This window comes from Scylla paramamosain, chromosome 5 (assembly GCF_035594125.1).
Source record: "Scylla paramamosain isolate STU-SP2022 chromosome 5, ASM3559412v1, whole genome shotgun sequence".
NCBI classification, from domain to species: domain Eukaryota; kingdom Metazoa; phylum Arthropoda; class Malacostraca; order Decapoda; family Portunidae; genus Scylla; species Scylla paramamosain.
Genome location: NC_087155.1, coordinates 18,772,693 through 18,783,122, shown reverse-complemented (window position 1 = coordinate 18,783,122; position 10,430 = coordinate 18,772,693). Strand labels below are relative to the sequence as shown.

Below are 10,430 nucleotides of genomic sequence, written 5' to 3'. Positions count from 1 at the left end.
TAATACGGAACACTGTATATTGAACATTATACAGGACTTAAAAAGTACACCTAACGCAATCAACTTTAATCACTTCAGTGTAAAGTGACGCCCTGCAGGTAATAATTAGAAGTCCCTGGGCTAAACGCACCTTCAAACCTTGCCACCTGCACCACTTAATGACGCGCCACCTGAGCCCGTCACCTGAGCGTAAGGAGGAAGCTGAAAGGTAGGAACAATTAAGTATTAAGAGGGTGTGTATTTGAGAAGTTATTCGCTCTTTGTAAAGTTCAATGGGAAGAAAACGGTTCTCCTAGTAGATGACTGGTATAGATTTTGTAATCATATTGTTACTGTCGAGTCAGTAAGGAGGTTAATAATTAGATGCATTTATGGATCGGAGTGATAAGTGGGTTGATAAGACATTAACAGCAAGATATCGGTTATCAAATAGAGCGGCAGGTGGCTGGAATACACTCAATGATCAGACTGTGTGCCGAGACAATAGGGAGCTTAAAGAATTAATCCGATTCATTGTGTTTAGCCTTTTTTTTTTTGTGGCCTTGCAAGATTTCAATGGGTGTTTACAATTGAAGCCCTTATTGATCAAAAGTTTTTTTTATTCTTTAAGTATTTGTTTAGTAATATGAAAATTTCAAGGCTCATCTTGCACTTGAATATCCGTCTTTGAAAAGTAGTATTTATTTATTTATTTTCATTCGATATCGTTTCAGCATTTCAGTTCGCTTCCTACTGTCCGTTTTCTCTCTTCGTTTTTTTTCTTTTTCTTTATTTTTCCTTTTGTCCTTTTTTCCTTTTCTTTTTATCTCGCTTGCAAACCCGCTGCTCAAGAAGACGTACGAGTTTGCAGGAAATGAGGCGCAGGTTGAAGATGAAGACATCGCGGCTGCCATTCAGGAAGACAGGCACGGCAGGTCATGATGTGATGAGCGGAGGCTGAGGAAAGCACGCAAGGGGGTGAGGTGGCAATGTCAAGGTAGGAGGAGGAGGAGGAGGAGTTCAGGAAGACAGGCACGGCAGGTCATGATGTGATGAGCGGAGGCTGAGGAAAGCACGCGAGGGGGTGAGGTGGCAATGTCAAGGTAGGAGGAGGAGGAGGAGGAGGAGGAGGAGGAGGAGGAGGAGGAGGTGGTGGTGGTGGTATTCCTAGAAAGAAATCCAGAATTGACTTAAAACACAATAAGAATAATAAGAACAAAGTAAATGCACAAAAAAAAAATTATTAGGAGCTTAAAAACGTGGAAGTCAATTCATACATGATATAAACCACACCTTGAAAAAAATATATGAAAGTAATTGGAGAGAGGAAGCAATCAACGCTGATTAAATAATTCACATGATTCAGGCTGGGTCTGACGTTAAAAAATAGTCAGTCATGGAAGCAATCACTTAGCTTTTGTAAACTGGTATATCTCTGAAGCATCTCGTAAATAAAGAGTAAACCACAAATTAAGGTAAAAAAATTATCCTTTTAGGGCGAAATAAGAGAGAACTAAATATCAAGTAATCATTTTGATCTCACTGTAACAGAAATCAGGGACTTGGAGGCGTCAGGCGTCACCAAGTCGGTCATTAGTGGAGGTAGGCAGTCCAGTGACAGGCGGCGGACGCTGCTACTCACCGCCACGTTGAGTGAAGTCAGGGTGAGATATTGGAGGTTTTAGACGACATTTCGTTTGTGGGATAGGATTTTTTTCGGCTGGTGAAGAAAATCGTTTTATATTATACACCGACCCGCGTGAACACACACACACACACACACACACACACACACACACACACACACACGCACACACGGTAAAAGTTTGTTGCTGTTTGATTCACTTACATTCACTTGAAATAACCTTGTACAAGCTTCCTACACCTTTCTTCACTTACATTCACTTGAAATCACCTTGTACAAGCTTTCTACACCTTTCTTCCTCTATCATAATGTGGCTAATTTTCCTCCAGTACTATACTAAGTATCAAGTACCGTACTTTAACGAAACAGCGTAATAAAGAAACTAAAAGTCTGTTGCTGCAATATGTTTACTTGGATCCGTCTTGTTAGTTAGTGACCACTACAGGCTACCAACACGTTTCTTTTCTATTATAATGTGAATAGTTTTCCTCCAAACGACCTACGTAAGAACCTAAGCGTGTTACCGTTTAATATCCACTCGAATCCACATAAATTTCTTTAGCCACTGACCGCTACCTTCACCTTCATGGCTTAAATGGCTAATCCTGTACCTTAAGCACTTAGTAAACCAAGATTTCAAGCTCCTCGTCCCCCTTCCTCGGTAAGTCCTGGAAAATATTTTGTTCCCTATTCCTTCATCTTTCCCAAGCCTTGTACTCACTAAAGACAGGGAAACAAAACATCTCACTAATTAACTTTATTTTTCAGCTTAATTCCCATTGTGTCATATCGTACATAATGTTCAATTACGTAACAAGAAAAAATACGTAATCAAGGATTTCGAAGGTACTTACTGTTAAAATTTTCAGTTGCCTCAGAGAGAGAGAGAGAGAGAGAAAGGTACAAAAATAACGACATTAAGGGTTCAAAGAGCGGAAGACCTGGACGGAAAAAGGAATCCTCGAGGGCAAAGATTCTACGAAGAGAAAGAAAGAAATAGTAAAACTCTAACTTTGGTCACGTAGACTGAAGGAGACGGAGGGAAGGACGAGTGGGAAATCAGATAAGTACGACCTCAAATCCTCCTTTTTCTCCAGGGAGGCTCAGTGCCAGCAGCAGCAGCAGTAGCAGCAGCAGCGCGCAGGGTACTCTGCTGCTACACACGTAGGCGACACCACACACGAGGCAATTGCAGGAAGAGCGGGAAAGACAACACAAGAACTTCATTTCTCGACGGAATCTACCAGACGCCAGTATCCAGTGACAATGTACTGATTTTTTAAATACTGTTAAATGAAGGGAGCATGTGAATATTTTTTTTTTTTTTTTACCTTTCATGGTTACTTAACGTGTCCAAAATCGCATTCAACGCACCCTACAACCCTGTGACAGATTGTACTGACCTTAAAACTGTCTAATGAATATGGTTATGTTATTTATCTAGGTCGGCATTTTTTTTTTTTTAACCATTTAGGTGATATTTGGTGCATCTTATCACAAAGCAGTGTGATAAGTTTATTTTGTTTCAACAGTCACCTCCAGACATATACTGACTAGGTATTAGGAGGTCTGGTTTTTTAATCTCTCTCTCTCTCTCTCTCTCTCTCTCTCTCTCTCTCTCTCTCTCTCTCTCTCTCTCTCTCTCTCTCTCTCTCTCTCCTGCAGGTGATACAGTACAGTGTACTGTATCACCTGTACAGTGCTTCTAGTGACGTGAATTGTTGCGTATCGCAGTGAAAGGGTTAAGTTTTTTTAATCCACTTTTGCTAACTGGTTTCTGTACAGATGCAAGAGTTAACCTAGTATTCGCAGTTTTTTTTTAATCTTTCTGCCGGAAAAGTCTGACACTCCCTGCCAATGACTGTATTTCCACCTGCCTATGATTTCAGACCTTTACAAAAGAAAAGTTCCAAGACTTTTCACAATGTAATTTTGGACTTGTTTTTGAACGGTTTTCTTTAGTGACGGGGACCATCAGTGACACTTTTTTGTCGCATTGTGTTGCCCCTGGCCTGACCCCTTTTACAAATAAAAAAAAAGATTTATCGTTTTCTTTTAATGCTGGATAAATCGTGATATATGAGGGTGAAATTTTAAATGCGGCATTTTTGAATAGGGAAGAATGTCCAGAAGTTCTCCAGTTAAAGGGAGGAAAGAGTCCAGATACTGGTTTACTCCTGCATGGCAGTGGGTGAGATGCAAAACAATTAAGGGAGAAAAATCTTTAATCGAAAGGCTTTTGAATTCACCGTGCTTGGTAAAGATTCAAAGTTTTTTTTTTTTTTTACATAAATGGGAAGCTGTATCCTATACATGCTCGGCAAAGCCCCTGTATAGTCAACTGAAAGACGGAGAATAAAAAAAAACGGTTGAAGGCGAGATGGTTGAATAATAATGAAGAGGGAATGGTTGTCTGAATGCTTGTGTCCAGTAGAAGGACTCGATATTCAAGTTTTCGAGATCTTGAACAATACAAGTCTGTCGTGCGCCATTCGCGAAATGGAGGGAGCTGAAGTTGGACGCTCTTAAATGGAATAAAACAGAACTGAATGATTCTGGGTAATTAAACACAAACACCATTAACATGAACCAATGACATGAACCCACTACCTCACAAACTAGTGTTATTTTTAGTCCCCATGATACGACTGTACATTAATTGTTGATCGATGACGTCTACACACTGACCGATGAGTTTATTGAAAGAAAAGAGTGTTGCCTCTGGGAGACGTGGTGACCCAAGTGCTGCTCAGCGTTAGGACGACACGCGGCGCGGTCATGGGAAGGCCGGTGACCGAGGCCATCCTGGGAAGAGTAATGGCCAGCTTCCGCACTGCCTGTCCCGCCATTTGTCCTCCTCTGAAGGATATTTCAACCACAGAACACATGAGTACTGTCTCCGCCAACAATACATTTACTCCTCCAATACTGGGACTTCACTCCTGTATTTTATTGTTACTTCACTGCTTCTATATTTTATTGTTATTATCAATCTATGCTATAATTAATATGGGATACTTGTAACTTGCTCAAGAAGCCTAGAAAATTCATTCTTCCCTGCTTAGAGACAAAGTATTGCCTTAATGTGGCTTGAATTGTACAACAGGAAACCCGCTGCCTCAACGCAACACCGCCACCACGACAGCAATATCAACAACACCAGGCACAAAAAGAGTTCCTCCCACCAAGCCGTGCAGATCAGCGGGGTGAGGTGGTGCCTAAGCCTCCCTATTGATCTACGGCGACAGTTTCTAAAAGTTTTGTGCCCCGAGCGGCGAGCAGTGAGGGAGAGTCGGCCGCGGGGAGTCCTGGGCCTGCTTCCTTTGTGGCCTGTGAACCTCAGAGGGAAGTTACAGTAGAGGGGTCAAGTACCGCCCGCCGCCTCGCTATATTCTTTACTTGTATAAAGCTGCCGTGCTGTGGACAGACACGTCATTCTCGAGTATCTTACTTGGTTATTGACCCTTCAAGTACTTTGCTTATCTGCCCGAGTATTCAATATTTTTTTTCATTTATTTTGATTTCGTAATTAACTATTTACTCATTTGTTTACTTATCTACTTATTCATGCGTTCGTTTCATTAATTGTTTGCCTATTTAGTTACTTTTAAATGTGGAAACTGGTCAAGAACACGAGAAGATGCAGAACAGCATTTCAACTGCCATTAAAAAAAAAAGCTCGAAAAGTTTAAGTGTTGAATGGTCGCGGTTTTATCCTCAAAATCTACCTTCTGTGGATGAAAGAGCGAGAGAGAGAGAGAGAGAGAGAGAGAGAGAGAGAGAGAGAGAGAGCAGCAGACAGAGCAGCAGACAAACACACCGTACACAAAAAGACAGACAGACAGACAGTAAATACAGTCACACAGACACACGCCTTCAAAGTGAAGTATCAAAGCGCTCTCTCTCTCTCTCTCTCTCTCTCTCTCTCTCTCTCTCTCTCTCTCTCTCTCTCTCTCTCTCTCTAAATCTACCTGTATTTTCTTTCTTTTGTAGCGCCATTACTGTTTTTTTTAAGGTTCGCTTTGTATCGCCTGACCAGGAGAGAGAGAGAGAGAGAGAGAGAGAGAGAGAGAGAGAGAGAGAGAGCACTTTTTACTATGCCAATAAAATTAAGTACATACGCTACACACACACACACACAGGCCATAGAGAACGCTACACACACACACACACACACACACACACACACAGGCCATAGAGAACAAGAACAGACGAGCGAGGGAGGCGAGCGAGGAACCATGAAACTAAAAAAGAAAAAATATAACTTTCTCCGCAGCAGAGAAAACACACACACACACACACACACAGAGCCATAGAAAGACATGATGAATATTTTGAGAGAGAGACAGACGAGACAAAAAAAAGCAGATAAACACGACAGATTTTCGGAATTAGAGAGAGACAAACTCAGACATACAGAAATAGACGGACAGAATCTTCATGTTTTGCAATACTGTGGTAGTGTATTCCATCAAGCATCTCGCCAAATCACCGGGAAGAGGAGGAAATTACTCTAATAAACCTACGAGAGAAATAACTTGCGTGGGGGAGGGAGAAAAAAGTGAAAAAAATAAAGCTGGAGAGAAAGAGCAGTTTTTTCAGTTCAGAGGATCGACGTGGCGCAGCGGTAGAGAGAGAGAGAGAGAGAGAGAGAGAGAGAGAGAGAGAGAGAGAGAGAGAGAGAGAGAGAGAGAGAGAGAGAGAGAGAGAGAGAGAAACAGTAGAGAGGAAGAATAAATATAGAAGATGGAAGAAAGGGATGGAGAGAAAAACGTGGGTGGGAAGGGTGCCTGAGAAGGAGAGAGAGAGAGAGAGAGAGAGAGAGAGAGAGAGAGAGAGAGAGAGAGAGAGAGAGAGAGAGAGAATAAAGAGGAGAGAGAAGGAGAGATGAATAAGGGAGGCGATAGAAGGAAAGGGTGAGGAGGAAAAGTGGTTCGGGAAGGGCGCCTGAGGAAGAGGCGGGGAAATATTGCGAAGGGGAATGCGGGGAAAAAGAAAAGCATCTCAAGCAGAAAGGAAAGAGAGGGGAGGAAAAGTGGAGGAAGAACAGGGAAGCGATCTGAGGGAGAGAGGGAGAGATGGTGCGCGGTGATACAGAAGCAGGGATGGGGTGATGGGGGTGATGTGAGGCTGGGAGAGATAGGGAGAGGGAGGGGAGGGAGAGGGGAGACGAGGAAAGATGATGAGGTGTGTAGGGTACGAAGATAAGAGGGAATGTTTACATGATGGAAAGAGGTGTGTGTGTGCGTGTGTGTGTAATTTCAGATAAGGCATATATACCTGGGAACGGTCACACTTACTTCCATTCATAATCTCTGGAGTATTTCATAGCAATCAATAGCTAATGATGGAATAGTTCAAGGATTATACAACATTAATTCGTAACTTTTGACAAGGTGATGGGATCTGAGCGTCTAACTTTACATACGCGTACGCTTTCCTGTGATACAAAAAATTGAGGGTTCAGCGTTCAAAATGATAAGCATGATGACGAAATTTTCTTTAGAATGGTCAGTCTGCTGGAAACGAACCTTTCAAATACAATCCCTTCCCTTACACATTCACCAGGAAAAATACACAGTGCGAGGCTCGGTGCAGACCACCCGAACTGCGCTGCCTTTGTTCTTTTGTTTCTTTACCTCCGCGCTCCAGAACTGATGCCCACACAGCAGCACCAATACTAACTGATCTGATTACCTCCGTGACTGATCTAATCAAATTCAATGTTAACGGCACGAGGAGGGGACGCACAGCTGGGCTCGGCCACATTACAGAGCTGATAACACAAGGAAATCTTGGGACGGTTGCCAGGACGTGTGTTCGAGTGTAACCTTTGTGTCTTTTCAAGCATACGAGTCTATGTGGCTTTTCAAGCATATGAGCATTTCAAAGGTAAAAACTCCATTTCATAGCTATGAAATTATGAAAAAATATGCTATGATTCGTGATATTACAATATCTCTATATCTTGATTTCAGCAGGCGAAAATGTAGCTACATATCCGCCATTAACAACCTTATTACCGAGTCTGTTCATTCGCTCATCACTCATTCACTTATCACTCCACATTATCTAACAGGCGTTAAATTCCTAGACCCGCCACGTGCCTCGAGATCAGCAAAACCCGGGGATGCTAACACTGCAAAACCACACACAGCGAAGCATCGTAAAGTAGTAGAGTCTCGGGGCAGATGCTGAGTACAGCGTCTATTGCAAGCATGATGAAGGCAGCGAGTGAAGCGTGAAATGCGTGAAGCGAAAGCGCGGCACGCGCCAGTACGGGTACACCCAATAACGGAAGGTCTAGTCTGGCTGAGGAGGCGAGGCTGATATGGAGGAAATGCTGGCCTATGTTCAGAAACTCTCTGCTTTCCCACCATGACTATTTTCAAAGGCCACAGATGATTAACAGTATTCAAGAGTGTTTCTCCTGTTAATAATGTAGAAAATGTTACTCTGACTCTAGAAGCATAAAAACACTCTTAAAAATCCTTTACATTCTGAAACTTTTTGTAATTATGGAAGGTGTGGTGAAGGGTGTCAGAATATGGTCCATTACCGCCTCCGTCACAACGCCCGGGTCACTGCAGCCAGCCAGGAAAGTATCACTCTGATAAATCTTATACGACTTCATGCTGCTGAGGACGAATTGTTCATTGCCACCCTGTTGCTGAGGCGTCTTGCGTTAGCGAGTCTTGTTCGTGGCACTAACACTGACAAACGTCTAACACCAGCAACATACTATAAAGAATATCAACAACCAACACTGATATCGCTAAGGAAGCTCTGACACGAATAGAATTATACACCTGAGCACATCATTAGAATATACAGCGCAGTGTGGCGTCCTTGTCTAGCCCAGGTGTCATTCGTTATCCTCATTATATATCTATTTATTATTTATTCTGCTCATGGCGTGTTGGAGAATAAGAAGGATGCGACAAAACAACAGTCCCTGTAGAATACATGACACGTTCTAGAGCACATGAACACAATTGTCAGTAGATCAGTAGAGTTTTCATCCTTGTCCTTGAATTTATCTGGTCTTAATTTTCCTATAGATTCTGCATTAACATCTCAATAAGTAGCATTTAGAGAAATCAGTTGGCTTATCATCACTGTTCTGGAATTTCCCCAAGTAATGTTCCCTATTCATTCTACCCGAAAAATCTGACAAGTGAAACCATCGTTGATGGCTGGGTACAGTGGTGGTGATTGTTTTGGTTACCTTGTTAGTGGTGGTGGTGGTGGTTGTGATGGGGGTGTGTTGGTTACAGTAATGGTGGTAGGGTTGGTGATGGTGGAATTGAAGGTTACAATGGTGGTGGTGGTTGTTACAGCAGTGGTAATGGTGATGGTGATTATGCTGATAACGACCACCACGGCCATTATGATGACTGTCACGTCCTTCACACCACAATGGCAGCCACTCACGCACTCTCTCTCTCTCTCTCTCTCTCTCTCTCTCTCTCACTGACATTCACCAAGACAGACATGACCTTCGGTGACCTGCTCCAATGACCTCCCTCCTCCCTTCCCTCACCTCCTGACCTTTTCTTGACCTCTGCACCTTCCCTTGATACAATGCCCTTACTTCTTGCCTGACCTACTCTCTCTCTCTCTCTCTCTCTCTCTCTCTCTCTCTCTCTCTCTCTCTCTCTCTCTCTCTCTCTCATATCAGTACAAGAATATAGGAAGTCAAGCATGACTGTCACTGCATCACGCTGTCCCCTCAACCCTTTCCTCCCATGCCCTCCTCCCCTCAACCCTTTCCTCCCATGCCCTCCTCCCTTACAAGTGCAATGATACACGCGACTAAACTATTGAACAATGGTAACGACCAACAATCATTGCCACTAAATACAATTGCAAATAACAGCTTCAAACTATCCGTGACACCACTGCACGATATTCATATGTACAGCATCACGGAAAACACAGTAGCGGGGATATAAGCTGCCGTGGGGAGCGGCAGGCTGTGGGGGGTGGGGGGAGGGGACTAGTATCAGTGACGTCACAAAGTCTACTTACCCTCAGTTATCATGTAAACACGTGTTATGAAATAAACAAACAAAACATGGTGACTGCACACCAAAGACAACAAACATGAATCAACAACAGTTTATTTACTGTACCTCGCTCCTACTGCTGTCCGGCGTCGCCACGGAGTAACTCAGACAGGGAACACCAGGCCTCCAGCACCACACTCCCTGCTGCCAGCGCTCAGTACCCACGGCAAAGTCAGCTCCATGGAAGCTAGAGTCTAACGCTTCCTTTGCCTGCACTACTGCAAAGTACAATTAACGACCACTACACAAACTAATGACACCGGTGTTCAATTACTGAGGTGATTAACGCGCAATTCAGATATCCACGTGACCGCGCGGCGCCTCGTCCCTCGAGTGGTGACGCCAGCGTGGGACCTCCGCCTGGCCAATCTGGGACTCGGTTCGTTCTCGAGGTTCACTGCTTCGAGTCTTTCTCATACCTTTCTTTATTTCCGGTATCTGGTATGCCGGGATATGCCACTCAATTGCTGAATATTACACGGTATACAAAGGACGTATATGAGAGCATGAAAGGTCTACGAAAGGTTTATCTCAGCTCGGTTTCAAACATCTACGCTGACTTGAATCCATACCTCAAAGGTCACATTGACAGATTCACCACCAAATTGTACTCCTGTAGTGTTCACGAGGTAAGTATGAGATTACACCTTATACAGAGAACATTTATCAGCATTGCAGGTTCAAGAAAGGCGAATTTTAGCTTGGTTTCAAACGGCAATCCATCCTGACCCGAGTCC

General features: G+C 43.3%; 1 long non-coding RNA gene across 2 annotated transcripts; it reads right to left on the bottom strand.

Moving 5' to 3' along the window:
• Positions 1–546: 546 nt before the first annotated feature.
• LOC135100633 (uncharacterized) lies at positions 547–10,158 on the bottom strand. 2 transcript variants are annotated; one of them, XR_010268844.1, is made up of 3 exons: positions 9,760–10,158; positions 1,523–1,699; positions 547–936 (listed from the first exon to the last, which is right to left on the bottom strand). It is a non-coding gene; the product is annotated as an uncharacterized LOC135100633 (long non-coding RNA). The 2 variants fall into 2 exon arrangements; XR_010268843.1 differs by lacking the exon at positions 547–936 and adding an exon at positions 946–1,146.
• Positions 10,159–10,430: the final 272 nt, after the last annotated feature.